Below are 14422 nucleotides of genomic sequence, written 5' to 3'. Positions count from 1 at the left end.
GGAAGTGCAGCAAGCAGTATGGTGAAAAAACCCAGCTATGCTAAATTAAAAAATTTCAGAAAAACTTCCTTTGAAATACTTGCTTAGTGAAAATATAGATTAAGGAACTGCTGTGCCTCAGTCACAACATTCCCTTGCATGTGGACAAAACTTAAGACCCGGGTACAGGCAGAGAAGGGGGGGTGCAGGGCCTGGCCAGATGGAGGGATCAGCCAGAGGAAACAACAGAGGTAACCAGAGCTGGGACAAGATGCTCAGGTATGTTGATCAAGGAGTTGCGAGAAGTTTAAGGAATACAGATTGTGAATTCAAGGCAATTATAACCAGATGAAAATGAAAGCGAGGGATAAGAAGAATCAGGGCAGGTCTGAGGAGCAGCAGGGGAGAAAAGTCTCTGCCTGCTATAGTTTATGTACTGGAATGCCTGAAAAAAATTTAATATTCATAGTTCTTTAGTTGTCAGCAGATTACTTGTAAATTACAGAGAGAAGTTACTCCTGTTTGTTCTCACTGGCTCCATTAGCATACTTGGCTAAAGTTTATGAAGTGAACCTGAGGATACTCCTAGAACGACACAATGTCATTTGACTTCATCTTCCCTGCTAGTGAAGAGTCAGAGGAGGAGAGTAAGTGTAACCAGACACCTTGCTTGAGCTAATGTGACCTACCACTTACCACGTCACTCCTTAAGTCTGAAGTACCCATTTTAGTCTGCTTTGGAAAAAGAATTGTATTTTACCAGATTAGTGACAGTGGTGGAAATGTGATGTACCAAACCATACGCATGCTTCCAGATCTTTGTCCCAGTTTCCTATGGGAATGCAATACTAGGAACTCTTATGAAGGAGGAAACATTCTTCTGTTCAGATGCTCAGATTTTATTTGAAGACCACTTTGAAATAGTTTTCATACCACTAGTGATACACATACCATAGCCTGAGAACTCCCATCTTAGATATTTCCACTCTGATTATGTAGCTGTCAGTACGCTTTGTTATGTTTTCGGTTTTTTTCAATGTGTTTTTTTTTGTTTGTACAGCACCTGCATACTGCAGTGGAGAAGGATTCTTTTCAAGTAATAAGCAACTATTTATTTTGTCCTCATCATTCAGTGGGTATCCATCACTTTTCTACTATGTGTAATTCAAACACTGCTCTGAAGACAAAAATACCCAATACAAATTAACCTGAGAGATGAGGAACACCTTGAAGCACAGGCCTAAAAGTCTGAGGTCAAATGTACATGTTCACTTTGGACATTAGGTTTGTGAAATCACTGTGTAAAATTTTTTGTGTTCAAAGTCCAGTAGCCCAGCTCCCATTGCTCTAGCTTTCAGCTCTTAGTGTTCAGAATATTTCCAAGACCCCAAGAAACACAGAAACAAGTGATCACCTGTGATAAGTTTGATTTTGGTAACTTGTCCAGAAATCCTGCAGCAGATGAAAGAGATGAATCCATCTTTTTAAGACAAGCTGCAACTGCCACAATATAGACGACAGTATTTCTTCCTGTAATCCCCAATAGAGTTTGATGTAAAGAATACCCAGAATTTCCTCATTGCATGATTCCAATTAATCTACAAAACAGGTCTACCTTGGATATTAAATTTGGCAAGACAACATCAGACTTTTTCATATAATTAAAGGCAATATTTTAATGCCTTCAGCTGAGGGAAGGGCAAAGTTATAAACACACTATTTAGACAAGATGCCATTTTTCCCCCCATAGCCTCTGAAAGCTTAACATTGGAATCTTCATAATGTTTTTTTCATTTCAGCTGAAGGGGTAGGGTTAGTATGTCATTTTGCAATGAAAATGTCAAAGTACTATTTTGCAAACAACTTGAAGTAAAAATTTAAAAGCAATAAGAAACAAATCAAGTTGTGTATTTTACCTGAATTTCAAACCCTCAAATCCACTTACCATATAAAAATAAATATTTTTGTGATCTTGAAATATAATCCTCCAGTTAAGGAAGACATTAGACTTCTGATACAGGAAATTACCACTTATTGAGAAGACAGAAATGTTGTTGAAAATTGAATGGAATGCTTGTACAGGAATGTCTGAGGCAGTACTTACAGTGTAAGAGACTCCCTCAGAAGCAAAACCAACAGTTAGAGATGCTGAATTACAGAAAATCCAACAAGAACACAATATCTAAAAACTGCATGTTGATGACATCAGCATTTTCCAACTGAAATGTATTACTGGGGTTGATAAAAATGATAGGAAGTCAGAATTTCAGCATTTTGACTATTGTCCTCTGTTATGCCCATAAATAAGGCAGTGGTCATCTTTTTACAGCAGGTCTACTTTGGGAGTCCACAGATGCAATGCCAGTGTATGACATAAATAGCTGGATCAGAGGTCACGTATGCTCTCACAAATAAAAACTGCCAATTGTGCTCCTCTTTTTTCTGCTCTAAGTAAAATTTTGAACCATACATTTGCTAACACTTTCAATAAAATATATCTTAATGATGAGCAGTAAGAGAACTAGGCCTCAATATGAGAACCTTTTATTCACAACATTATTCATGTAATAATTTTATACAAGAAAATAATACTGCCTTTGCAGTTGACTTTCACCAATTTACACAAATACTTATTCTAAAACTTTAATAAAATTTAGCTGTCTGTTAAGCACAGAAAGTTGGTATCCAGTTTAATTTCTGATACATTTCCTGCCCAGCAAAGCTGTTGACTCTGAGACTTGTCCTCTTTCAAATTGAAAATAACCACTCTCCAGAGGCACAAAGCTTTGTAGAAAAAGAAGCCTCCAAGTCCCTACAGCCACTCAAACTTATGCACACTAACTTACGCTCACTCAATAGTTATTCGTTTCTTGTACTCTCTGAACAGGTCATGGAAGACAACCTTTGGAGGCAGCAGAACACAAATACCTCATCCAGTGTGGTGAGGTTCATGTACATGGATGCAGGAGGATTTGTTAGGTTTAGGCTGTAGTGACACCATGAGGGAAAAAAAGAAAAAAGGAAACACTCAAAGCTTCTTTGAGAGTTAGTGTAATTGGAAAGGAGATTATGAAAATGAAAATGCTGCGTTCACACAGAAACAATACAGCGTCAATATAGGACACAGATGTGGCTGACATTTAAATGCACCCTCTGGTACCTAAATCTTTGAATTTCTTTGAAGTATAATTTTAACTATGATCTTCTCTGGTTGGTATAATACTATAAGTGTATGTTGAAACTATGAAAAAAATTGTAACATACCTAATCTATATTATACACCAAATAGTGATAATCACTTATAAATTTAATTCTATCTGTGTTATTAACGTGTAGTGTCATTCCAAATGTATCATGTGGACGTGGGTCAAACAACACAATCTTTGTACCATAAATCAAGTTTTGAATCTTCTCGCCAATACAGGCTCCTGATAAGGTGCAGCCCAGCACGTGAGAAATGCCCTGGAAGAGGCATCTGAAATGGCTGAAAGGCACTGTAGTAGTCATGTACCACCTTGCCTCCAAGACATGTTAGCATAGATGATGTGGCCGAAAAAAGTTGGAGGTCAGACTCTTCTGAGATATTTAAGACTATTTTAGTCTGTATTTACACTATGTTTTAGTAGGAAATTAGATATAACATCCATGAATGGCTCCTCTGCGTCTTACCTGTTTCTAGGTACAGTTGAGGAACTGGTCAGCTGCATCAATTATTTTATCCTTTAATTCTTCTTGTCCTCCTCCAACATTTATTCTGTCCTTCTGTTCACTTTGCTGTCTTTCAGTTGCAATCTGAACTTCCCACTTCAAGATTTTCTGTGGCTCTACTCTGTTACGTTCTTATGTATGGCTCAGCTAACACTGTCAAAGCAGAACCCTGAATCCCAATATTCCCAGTTCATCAGAGACAGAATGAAGTTTATGACAACATACTGGAATAAGACTTTGAGTACTGTGTGGGATGATGGATAGAGTTAAAATTTAGGGGAGACTAGGAATTCTAGGGCAAAATGCAGCTGCTACTGCCTGGATGGAATGCGGTCGACATGCTCCCCATACAATAATAATCTGCTCAGAGGATGGAACAGAGCATGGAAAGAGGTGAAGACTATGTGGCCTCTCTCCATTGAAATTCCAGCAGAGAGGGGGAACACTGTGGTACTTTGAAGGTCATGAGACGGCATAGTACCTGTCATCCAAGGGAGAATCAAGGTGTTTTGCTGCTGAGGCAAAAACCATGTCGAACCCCCTCCTCAGGTGCCAAGCCATGACCATGCATCCTCCCCCCAGCATCAGGTATAGCGAGAGAGCTTTACACCAATCAGAAATAAAAGGTATTTATAACTAAAGCCACTCAAGCTCCACCTAAATATAAAAAAAAATAGTATAAAAGTTGGGGATGGGAGGAAAGTTGGAGAAGATTCCACTGAAACCACTGGGGTCAGCTGACAGGCTAAGTCCATCTTCTGCCCCCACAGGGATGCCTTGGGTAAGAATTATGCTCTACAAACATTGAATGCTGTTTTTAGGACTTGAGCTTGTGTTTGTGCTTGCCCTATAGTATATTAGTACATTACTTTGTATTAGAGATTGTGTTTGCTTAACATATCAATAGATTGCTTTAAAATGTATTTTTGAAATCAGATACTACCACTAACAACTCTTGAACCTTATTAATCTGTCACAATTTGTATTAATAAAGAGTTTTATTCTGTGAACTGTTAGAGTGAGTGCTTCCAGATACTGGCAGCAGATAACTCTTTGGCAGGGCCCACTGAGGGGTCTTTGTGCTGTTGACTGAGCCCCCCCCGACAAGGGCAGTCGAATCACCCTCCGATCTTGTGAATCTGTAGATGAAGGATCTCATTAAGAGACGCTGACAGACTGTCAGACACAAGGATCTTGACTTTACTGGAGGCATTGACAGGCAAAAATCTAAAGCCTTCCACTTTCACATGACACTCCTGTAAGGACAACGCAGAAAGAAGCTATAGGGCCTGATTCTGGGCAATAGACCACTAAGTAAGTAGAACTCAGGCTTGCAGATTTCTTTCTATCACAGACCCTACTGCAGTAGTTTTCCTGTGAGCCCAACAGATTTCTTAGAACAATCTATAGTAAACTTGACTCAGCCTCAAAGCTCAGCAAGTAAAGACTCAGTTAAAGGACTTGCTCCTGGGAAGTTCTTGTCTCCAGATAGAATTGTTAGCTATTCAAAATCCCTTTGGAGCTTTCAACAATTAGAATTTTTATTTAACTGTTTGAATATTCATTTTTGTAACGCGTTTTCAGCACATAGAGCTTACCTACTTGTGTGCTTTGAAGACAGTGTGTGGTTTACCCTATGCTTGTGAAGTATTAGTGTGTCTAAGCTGAAAATGAACATCTGGTTAGGTAGAAACAAGACAAAGTGCCAGACCTGCTGATGTTTAAATGGCTGCCTGTCTTCAACTGAAGGAGTGAAAAAATAATGGTGGAAACCTCAGCACCAGGAAAAAAATCAAATAAATTCGAACATGTAGTGAAAAAAATAGCATAAGAATAGGTTTATTTTACTGAGTATTGGTTTTGTTTTAGAGTTGGAGACATTTGCTTTTTTAAGTAGAGAGTTGCAACAGAACAGCTTTCTCACTCTTATTAGTAAGAAGAAAGACATCAATCTGCTTGCTGGAAAAGGGTTTCCATGCTTCCATGCTGCCCAAATGCATGCAAGAGAAAGTTTTAGTAAAGATATGACACAGCCAAGCCAGAATAAATTAATAAAAAATTAAACCTCTATGTATCAGTTTGTATATACTTATGCAACTAGAGAGGGAAGAAAGGCCCACCTAACTTGTAACAGAAACTGCCTCACTCTCCATGCCCAGGAGAGCATAGTTCTGATCCAAATAGCTACTCGAATGACATACTAGAATTTTCAACAAGAGAAACAGAAATTTCACCCTAAATAAAATGATTTAACATGTAATTTGAGCAGTTTGCTGTTGTAGAAGCAAGACTAAAAGGAAAGGCACATTCTGTACCAAGCAATTCAAATGCTCCAATCTTCTAGTGTTGATGTTGACAGATTGTGCTGGTTTGGGCTGGGATAGAGTTAATTATCCTCAGTGGCTGGTATGGGGCTGTGTTTTGGATTTGTGCTGAGCAGTGCTTACACAAAGCCAAGGCCTTTTCTGCTTTTTGTACTGCCACACTGGTGACAAGATAAGGGATACATGGGAAACTGGGAGCAGATACAATTGGGACAGGTGACCCCAACTGACCAAAAGAATATTCCAGACCATATGACATCATGCTCAGCATATAAAAGGGTGGAAGAAAGGGAAGGTCTTTCGAGTGATGGTGTTTGTCTTCCCCAGCAACTATTATGTGTGATAGGACCCTGCTCTCCTGGAAGTGGCTGAACACCTGCCTGCCCATGGGAAGTAGTGAATTAATTCCTTGATTTGCTTTGCCTGTGTGTGTGGCTTTCTCTTTCCCTATTAAACTGTCTTTATCTCAAGCCATGAGTTTTTTAGCTTTTACCGTTCTGATTCTATCCCTGATCCCACTGATGGGGGAGCGAGTGAGTGGCTGTGTGGGGCTTGGTTGCTGGCTGGGGTTAAGCCATGACACAGATGTATATGTATATCTGTAGTATAAATAGATTAGACTTAGCCATATGTGCTCAGACCAGAATTATCAATAGCAGAATATGAAATTCCATTTTAAAAATAAACATTTAAACCTAAAAAATATAATTAGAATACTATACTGTTTCAAAAGCCAACAAATTAAAAAAAAGTCCAGATAACAATTCAAAAAGCAATATCTCTATAGCCTGGGATATACAGCTCCACTATAGAAGAAAAATTATTATCCCTCTTTGTTTCACTTCCATAAAAATTCTGAAGCTATGGATCACAATCCAGTCTGTTCAAGGCTTACAGAATTATTTAATAAGTTTAATACACAGGCAACATGCTGGGGTTCCTCATATGACAGTAATGTATGTAAATACTAAGGACAATAAAAATATCTAAATAGTCATTTAAAGTAGTCATTAAATGAAATTGAAACAGCATATATTCCACTCTTCCTAATCCAGATATAGATTCAACAAATTACATTAATTTGCTTTCTAACTTTGAACTTTCTAGGACTATTTTAATTACTATCCTTATGTGTAAAACCAGCAAGTAAAATTACTGAAATAAGAGAAAGTTGTAAAAGAAAACCAGTGGAATCAGAGATTATTCTAAATCTGGAGACTGGAGGAGTTTGAAAAAAGCCTGAAGACTCTTTGAAATGGAATTTGTCTGATAATAGCACCTAAAAACTTCATTAAAGTATTTTTACGGAAAACATATGTAAACTAAACTTGGTAATCCAGAAGAGTTTACAGTGTTAAGAAAGCAATGTTGCATATGAACTGAACTAACCGTATATTTTTGGTACAAGACATATTTCAAACATCTCAGTAGTAGGCTGTTGAGATTGTTTATCTAGTACAGAAATGTTTGCAGACATTTGAAGTGTGTGTGTGTGTGTGTTTGGGTGTGCACACAAGCACCTGTGCATACTTATGAATGCTAAAAATCTCATCCTTAAATGGTTTATAACTTTGCAATAAGTTGAACAACTTCATATAAGAAGTACAGCTGGTGTAAAAAGCACATCAATGATGTCCCAGTATTAATAGTTGGTATGTTGGCTGCCTTTACTCCTCCTCATATTCATGACAGAAAAACCAGATATGTACAGATAATTATCCCATTATGTTAATAGTACTAACTCAAAGGTAAGATTAAAAACTGTAATTCTGTTTAATCCCTGTAGCCTGTGACACAATCAAAGAAAAAAGGTAATGAGAATACAACTCACAAAGCAGAAGTAGAAATAATGTCATAAAGGATACTCCATCAGTTAAAAACTCTAGATGTACCTCTGATTGCTGCAGATGAAGAAATCATTGCATAAAACATCAAGCACCGGGTTCACAGACAATTCTGAAATGCAAAGCAACGAATTAAACAGCACACAGTAAGAGTCAGAATCAATCAGGACAAAATTTATGTAATGCTTGAAAGCCTTACTAGAATTCATACAGCAGTGCTTCAGCTAGTAGATCTTTTGTTAATTGAGATACAACAATACATACCAAAATTTAGTAAGAAATGGCAGATGTGCTACTAGCTCATAATTACTTTGCAAATCTGAATCAAATAATAGCTTTCTAACAATTAGAGTAATCATAGTAATTTTAAGGGTGGAGAGAACAAGGATGATATCAAGTTTGCAATATAAAAAACTGGAATTAATACTTGAATAATCTCCATCATTAATCAAGAAATAAATCCATCTTGCAAGTGGATTTCTTGAGAGCAGTTAATAACTGCCATCACACTTTCCTGAGCCTACAATCCAAATATAGATAGAAGAATGACTGATATTAGTCGTCTAAAAGTGACAATTCCCATCTGAATATCACTAGAACATGTGACTTGTATAATATGAAGTTTTGAAGTTAAGTGATCTTGTAAGGAAATAATTCAGTAGCCAGCTTGATGACCTTTGTTTATCACAAGCATAAAAACTTTGGTAAGCCTGTTGTATCCTACAGCAAGCTGAAAAAATAGGGCTATTTTTTGGTGTGTATTTATTTAAATTAAAAATCAAAATTTGTTTTCTATCAGTTTCAAAGCAATTATCTACAGTCCTAGTACCTTCAGAAGATTTAAATCTCAGTTTAGAGGAAGATGCACCACCCAAGAGGTCATAGGATATTTTCCAGGCTGATCTTCCTGCTGAAGGTGTTTTCCTCTGCATTGCAAAACTTGCAACACACAGCCAGTAAGAGCTAAACTAGATGTTGCATGTTCCTACAGGCCAGCGGCAAAGGGCAGCTTTCTGCAAGGAGGGATGTCTGAAATGCAGTCCCTGCTGCAGCACATCCTTCACTATTCACTCCAAATACATGGTAGGTCTGAGGCCAGAGAACAGATCTTCCTCCACCTCTCAAACGGGTTTCATATACACACCCACAAAGACAGACTCTCACTCTTCCTTTCTCCAATTCTCTTTCCTCTTTGTTTCAGACTATAGTCAAAATGGACAGTATTCAAGACAATCTTCTGGTCTTCTAGGAACCTAACTTGTGAAAGTTTGAGATTGCTGGTAGCACTGTATCTTGTTAAGAAAAGAATCTAAGCAAACAACAAAAAAACCCACTTTGGTCATGATAACTCTGAGAATACAAACCGGAATTCCATTTGTCAAATACATATTACAGTTTACTTTTTCCCTTAATAGCCTGATCTTTAACTCATGGAAGTCAGCTCTGACTTTTATGCTGATATAAAAGATTATGAAGGGCAGTAAAGAACAGGCCCAATGTACAACAGTGAATACATTGTTTTACAGATTCAGAACATGCCCAAATGCTTTTCTAAAATCCATTGCCAATGTGCAGTCTGACAAACTCCACAGAGGCTAATGACTGTTTGTACATTTGGGGTATCGAACACTTCAAATAATTAGCATGGGGGAAAATGTATGAATGTGAAAGCAATGTCCTATGTCTCAGTGACCAGAAGACATCTATTTGGATTGAATGAGAACAGATGAATTAAACTCTGATGAAAAAAAAGGTGCTTGCTAAACCTTTGGAATTAACAAAGCAAACAAAAGCAAAGACAAGTTTCCAGAATCCAACATGCCAATGAATTGTTTTCTAGAAGGGCAGTTTGATGTAAGCATATGAAAAACAACTGGAATGGCTAATTTTTCTAACTTTACTTCTATAGAATACTCTCACTTGAAAGACCTAAGAAGAAATATGGCCTAACATGGCCAGCGGATGTTGCTGTGAATTTATGCTGTGACTTAAATAGTACGTACCAGACATAAATATTGAAAGAAGAAACAAAATTTTAATTGTACCGGAAACCAGAACTTTTTTCAGAAGAAATTTCTTTTACTTGAAAACTATTAAAGCAGCTACTCTGAAAACCAAAACTGCCCTTTTGTCTGCAGGATGGCAATCTTCTGTATAGTATCTTAACAAAATACCTAAGATTTGTCTACATTAGGGATTGACTCTTCCAGACAAAGTACATATGTACACCTATTGCAAAATAATGGTGAATAGGATTTACTGAAGGGTGTAAGCCAATATCGACACAAAGTCTGCTCCTCTGACTATGTGAGTGAGGACATTAGTTTCAAATATATTTCTATGAATTTTTATGTTCTGTGATTTACAAGAGGAGACAGACTAAATGAAAGGTTTTCTGTACCTGTTATGTTGAACTGTATATTTTCTTAACTAAGTGTGAAAGAGGTATCCAGCACATTTAATATACGTGGCTTTTTGGCAGTGATATTATTTGACACTTGAAACAAACCATCTCCATGTTCCTAAAAGTGCCAACACCATATTTTTGAGTAAAAGAAGGATTCAAAATGTGTTAACCCTGTTTCAGTGCAGATCATCTCACAGTTGTTTATTATCCCAGCCTCTTGGAGGTATTTCAGATCAGGTCAGACTCTTGAAATAGTACCAAATGAGGCTGATTGATTGGAGGAGTCATAAGGGAAAAGGACACATGTCATAAGGGAAAGAGAAGTAAGAACAGCATGTGCAGTGAAGGCTGATAAAAAAGACTTGCTCCCAAGTTTGTAGAATGGGAACCAGGGAGGGTCAAGACTGATTTAAGTTTCCAGGGATCCTGAAATAAAGAGATACAGAGGACAACAGCAGCATGTGGGTGTACGTTCCTCACTAAAGTTTCCATGTATTTTATGTCATCATCTACCTTACCATGTTTCTGGACATTTGTGGCATTTTCCTATGCCGTGAATGGACTCCAGTCCTGGTTGCAGTGTATCCTTTCCCTGGCAGCTACCTTCCCACAAAGAGGCCCTGGGAAGGGGAAGAGCCCTTCCCCTTCCTCTTTCTTCTATGTCCTTTAAATTGTTGTCTTTGAGAATTTCTCTTCACTTTGGACTTGGACAGCAAATACACAAGCTTGTACTGCTTGCTCTTTTTGAATATTTTGCAGTTATCATATTGTGTAAGGGGAATTAAGGGAACCAAGAACAGGACTTCTGACAAACAAGGTTTTATACTGATGAGCCTGTGTCAGGGACAGAGACACTTGTTCAGTGGGGAGAAGACAGAAAATGGGGTGAAGAGGGATAGACTCTGGCAGAAAGTCTGTCTATCCCTGAATTAGAGAGTTTACTCACTCTGGCTTCTCACAGACTCCCCCTGCCTCTCAAAAACCTTGTTCAGTCAGGAGGAAACGTGAAAAGAGAAGAGTCGCAGTGACCTAGCAGAAGCAGCAGCTGAGCTACTGCATTCTCACAAAGTTCATCACTACTTTGGGTCCATCACATCAGTAGTGTGAGTCAGTGAACGGGGACAGTGCTCAGAACTCAGAAAAAGTGCAGCCTCACAAAATGGTGATCTGCAGCTCTAAAGGAAAAGCTATATATTAGATAATGTCACAGCCTATCAGACCCGTGACTTTTAATTAAAGCATGTGCAATCATGCTCTTCAGTCCTCTCAGCAGTGATACTCAAAATGAGATATTTTCAGTGGTGTGAGGTTGGTTGGCAATGGGTCTGAAGGGAGGGTGCTAGGTCAGTATTTTGAGGTCCTGGTTGGGTCTGGGTGAATCAATAGCACCTGCTATCCAAAGCTGTGCCTTATATCAGTCTTCTTTATGGAGGCAAGTGACACGACTGACACAAGAGATTGAGACAGAAGATGCAATCCTTTTGTGCATTGACCTATTTGAAAAAAGATACTGAGTGATGCTGATAGTCTGTCAACAACAGTCTTAACAGCTTATTCTGAGAGTATCTTATAGAATCATAGAATTATTTGGGTTTCAAGGAACCTTGAAGATCATTTACTTCCAAAATCCCTGTCAAGGGCAGGAACACCTTTCACTAGACCAGATTGCTCAAAGCTCCATCCAATCTGGTCTTGAATGCTTCCAGGGATGGGGAACGCACTTTTCTGGGTAAACTGTTCCAGTGTCTTACCACCCTCACAGTAAAGAATTTTTTTCCTAATATCTAATCTAAACTTACCTTCTTTCAGTTTAAAGCCATTACCCTTTGTCCTATCACTACATGCCCCTGTAAACAATCCCTCCCCAGCTCTTGCAGGCCCCTTTTAAGTACTGAAAGGCTGCTAGAAAGTCTCCCTGAAGCTTTCCCTTCTCTAAGCTGTACAAGCCCAACACTCTTAGCCTGTCTTCATAGGAGAGGTGAAGTGCTCCAGCCTTCTGAACATCCTCATGGCCCTCCTCTAGATTTGCTCCTACAGGTTCACATCCTTTTTATGTTGGGGACCACAGAGCTGGATGCAGTACTTTAAGTAGGGTCTCAGCAAAGCAGAGTAGAGAAGAATAACCTCACTCAACCTGATGGTCACACTTCTTTTGATAGAGCCCAGGACATATTTGGCTTTCACAGTTCCAAGTGCACATTGCTGGGTCACATCAAGCTTCTTATCAATCAACACCTCCAAATCCTTCCCCTCAACCCATCCTTTACCCAGACTGTATTTGTGCTTGGTATTGCCTCGACCCAGGTGCAGGAACTTGCACTTGGAGTTGCTGAACTTCATGAGGTTCACGTGGGACCACCTCTCAAGCCTGACGAGGTCCATCTGGATGGCATCTCTTCCCTCCAGTGTGTCAGCGGCACCACACAGCTTGGTGTCATCCACAAACCTGCTGAGGGTGCACTCAATCCTATGTCACCAACAAAGATGTTAAACAGTGCCAGTCCAAATACCAACCCCTGAGGAACTTTGTTATACTGCATGGATGCAAGTTTGTTTAAACAGATGCAATTCAGTATGCATGGGTGAGCTACACATGCAGTATTACGACCTTCCCCTTTCGCCCTGATTTTCATAGTTTCAGGGTTCCCATTCCTTCAAACATTGGTCACCTGGTTAGAACTGTCAGTGTTCCGGGTTACACAAAAGTTCTGGTATCCACCTTTTCTTTCCTCTTTTATCGAAGTATGCCTTTTCTGCTTTTTGGTGTTTTGCCTTCTTTTGCCTACAGAGACTGAATGCTAGTGATTAATGACTCAAACACTCACCTGCAGTGGCAGCCTGTAAGAGACTGGGCTATTGGTGCTGATGGCTTAATCAGCAGTGTAACAATGTGCAGAGTGGACATCAGGCCAGGGGCTGCAGATGTGCACATTTGACACCTCGGGCTACAAGCTGGGTGTTAAACAAGACAAGGAAAGCGGCAAACCCTGCAAGATGGGGTAGTGTTTCTTTTTTCTTACACAGATGATTCAGCTGTGATAATTCCCTGGGACATTCACATCAAGCCTGAAGGTATTCATCTCTTGTTGATGAGTCATAATGGACCATAATGAACTCATAATGGACATAAGAGACAGCTACAGCTGCAACATCTTAGAAAGTGTCAAAGACTCCTGAAGTATCCTGTGACTCACAGTATTACATCATTCAGTATGAAACTTGCTGCCCCAGGGGAAGTATGGGAGGCCTTCCCACTTGAACCTGATCACATGTAACTCTCAGTTTTGGGGCTTCCCAGGGCTTCCACCACTACCTTGACAGTTCCAGACTGCAACCACCACTTGGACAGGTTTTCAAACACCACTTCAACCAATGAACATTGAAATTGCAACAACCAAGTCTCATCATTGGATCCAATGGGTGTGTTGTGGATCCTTCCAGTCACATGGGGGTCTGCAGCCCTGCTCCAACTGCCTGTGCTAGCACCGCAGCCTCACTCCAGCACCACACAAGTGTCTGCCAGTATCAAATCCCAGCTATCTGCTGTTTCCTGCCAGCTCTGACTCTCCAACCATTCCTGCCTGTTTTCCGGGTGTGGGCGAGGGGAACCATGTGGAAGAGTGGCCATCTTGTCTCTGTGCTGTGGCCACGTGTGTTTTTTCCAGGTGGGGGAGGCGGGCTGCCATCTCGATTTGGTCTAGTGGGCAGGGCTTGGGGAGTTTCTCCTTATTGGTTGGCTTAACCCAGTTTTATCAATATTGTTATTAGCATTTCTTCTTGGTAAAGAGTTATTTTTTTCACTTACATCCAGGTTTGGTCTCTCTCTCTCTGTACTGGAGAAACCAGGGGTAGTGAATCTGAGGGAGGAAATTCTGTCTGAAGTTTCCAAATTATCTCAAACTAAGACAGTCAGTGAGGGTTATCTTCATTGCAAATTGTAGTGGTGCATTTCTTTGGTGATATAGTTATGAAGCTTTGGAAATACCTGAAATTCCTGTTTCACTGGAAGTTCACTGACAGGGTACCAAGGTGTCATTCTAACCTACATATGAGAGGCACTCTGTCCCATGAGCACCATGAAACCTTGCAGTCCCTGGCTTTGGCTTTTTTTCATGTACCTACCATAATAATTAGCTTGCCAAGAAAGTGCTTATCAGTCT

General features: G+C 39.5%; 1 long non-coding RNA gene across 1 annotated transcript; it reads left to right on the top strand.

The window, feature by feature from the left end:
- The first annotated feature begins 6308 nt into the window (after nt 1-6308).
- LOC116787312 lies at nt 6309-13705 on the top strand. Its single transcript, XR_004357241.1, has 3 exons — nt 6309-6404; nt 13287-13472; nt 13561-13705. It is a non-coding gene; the product is annotated as an uncharacterized LOC116787312 (long non-coding RNA).
- Nucleotides 13706-14422: the final 717 nt, after the last annotated feature.

The sequence above is a fragment of the Chiroxiphia lanceolata genome, chromosome 5, assembly GCF_009829145.1.
Source record: "Chiroxiphia lanceolata isolate bChiLan1 chromosome 5, bChiLan1.pri, whole genome shotgun sequence".
Taxonomy (NCBI): Eukaryota; Metazoa; Chordata; class Aves; order Passeriformes; family Pipridae; genus Chiroxiphia; species Chiroxiphia lanceolata.
The sequence above is the reverse complement of the archived record's forward strand: the minus strand, read 5'-3'. Positions and strand labels throughout refer to the sequence as shown.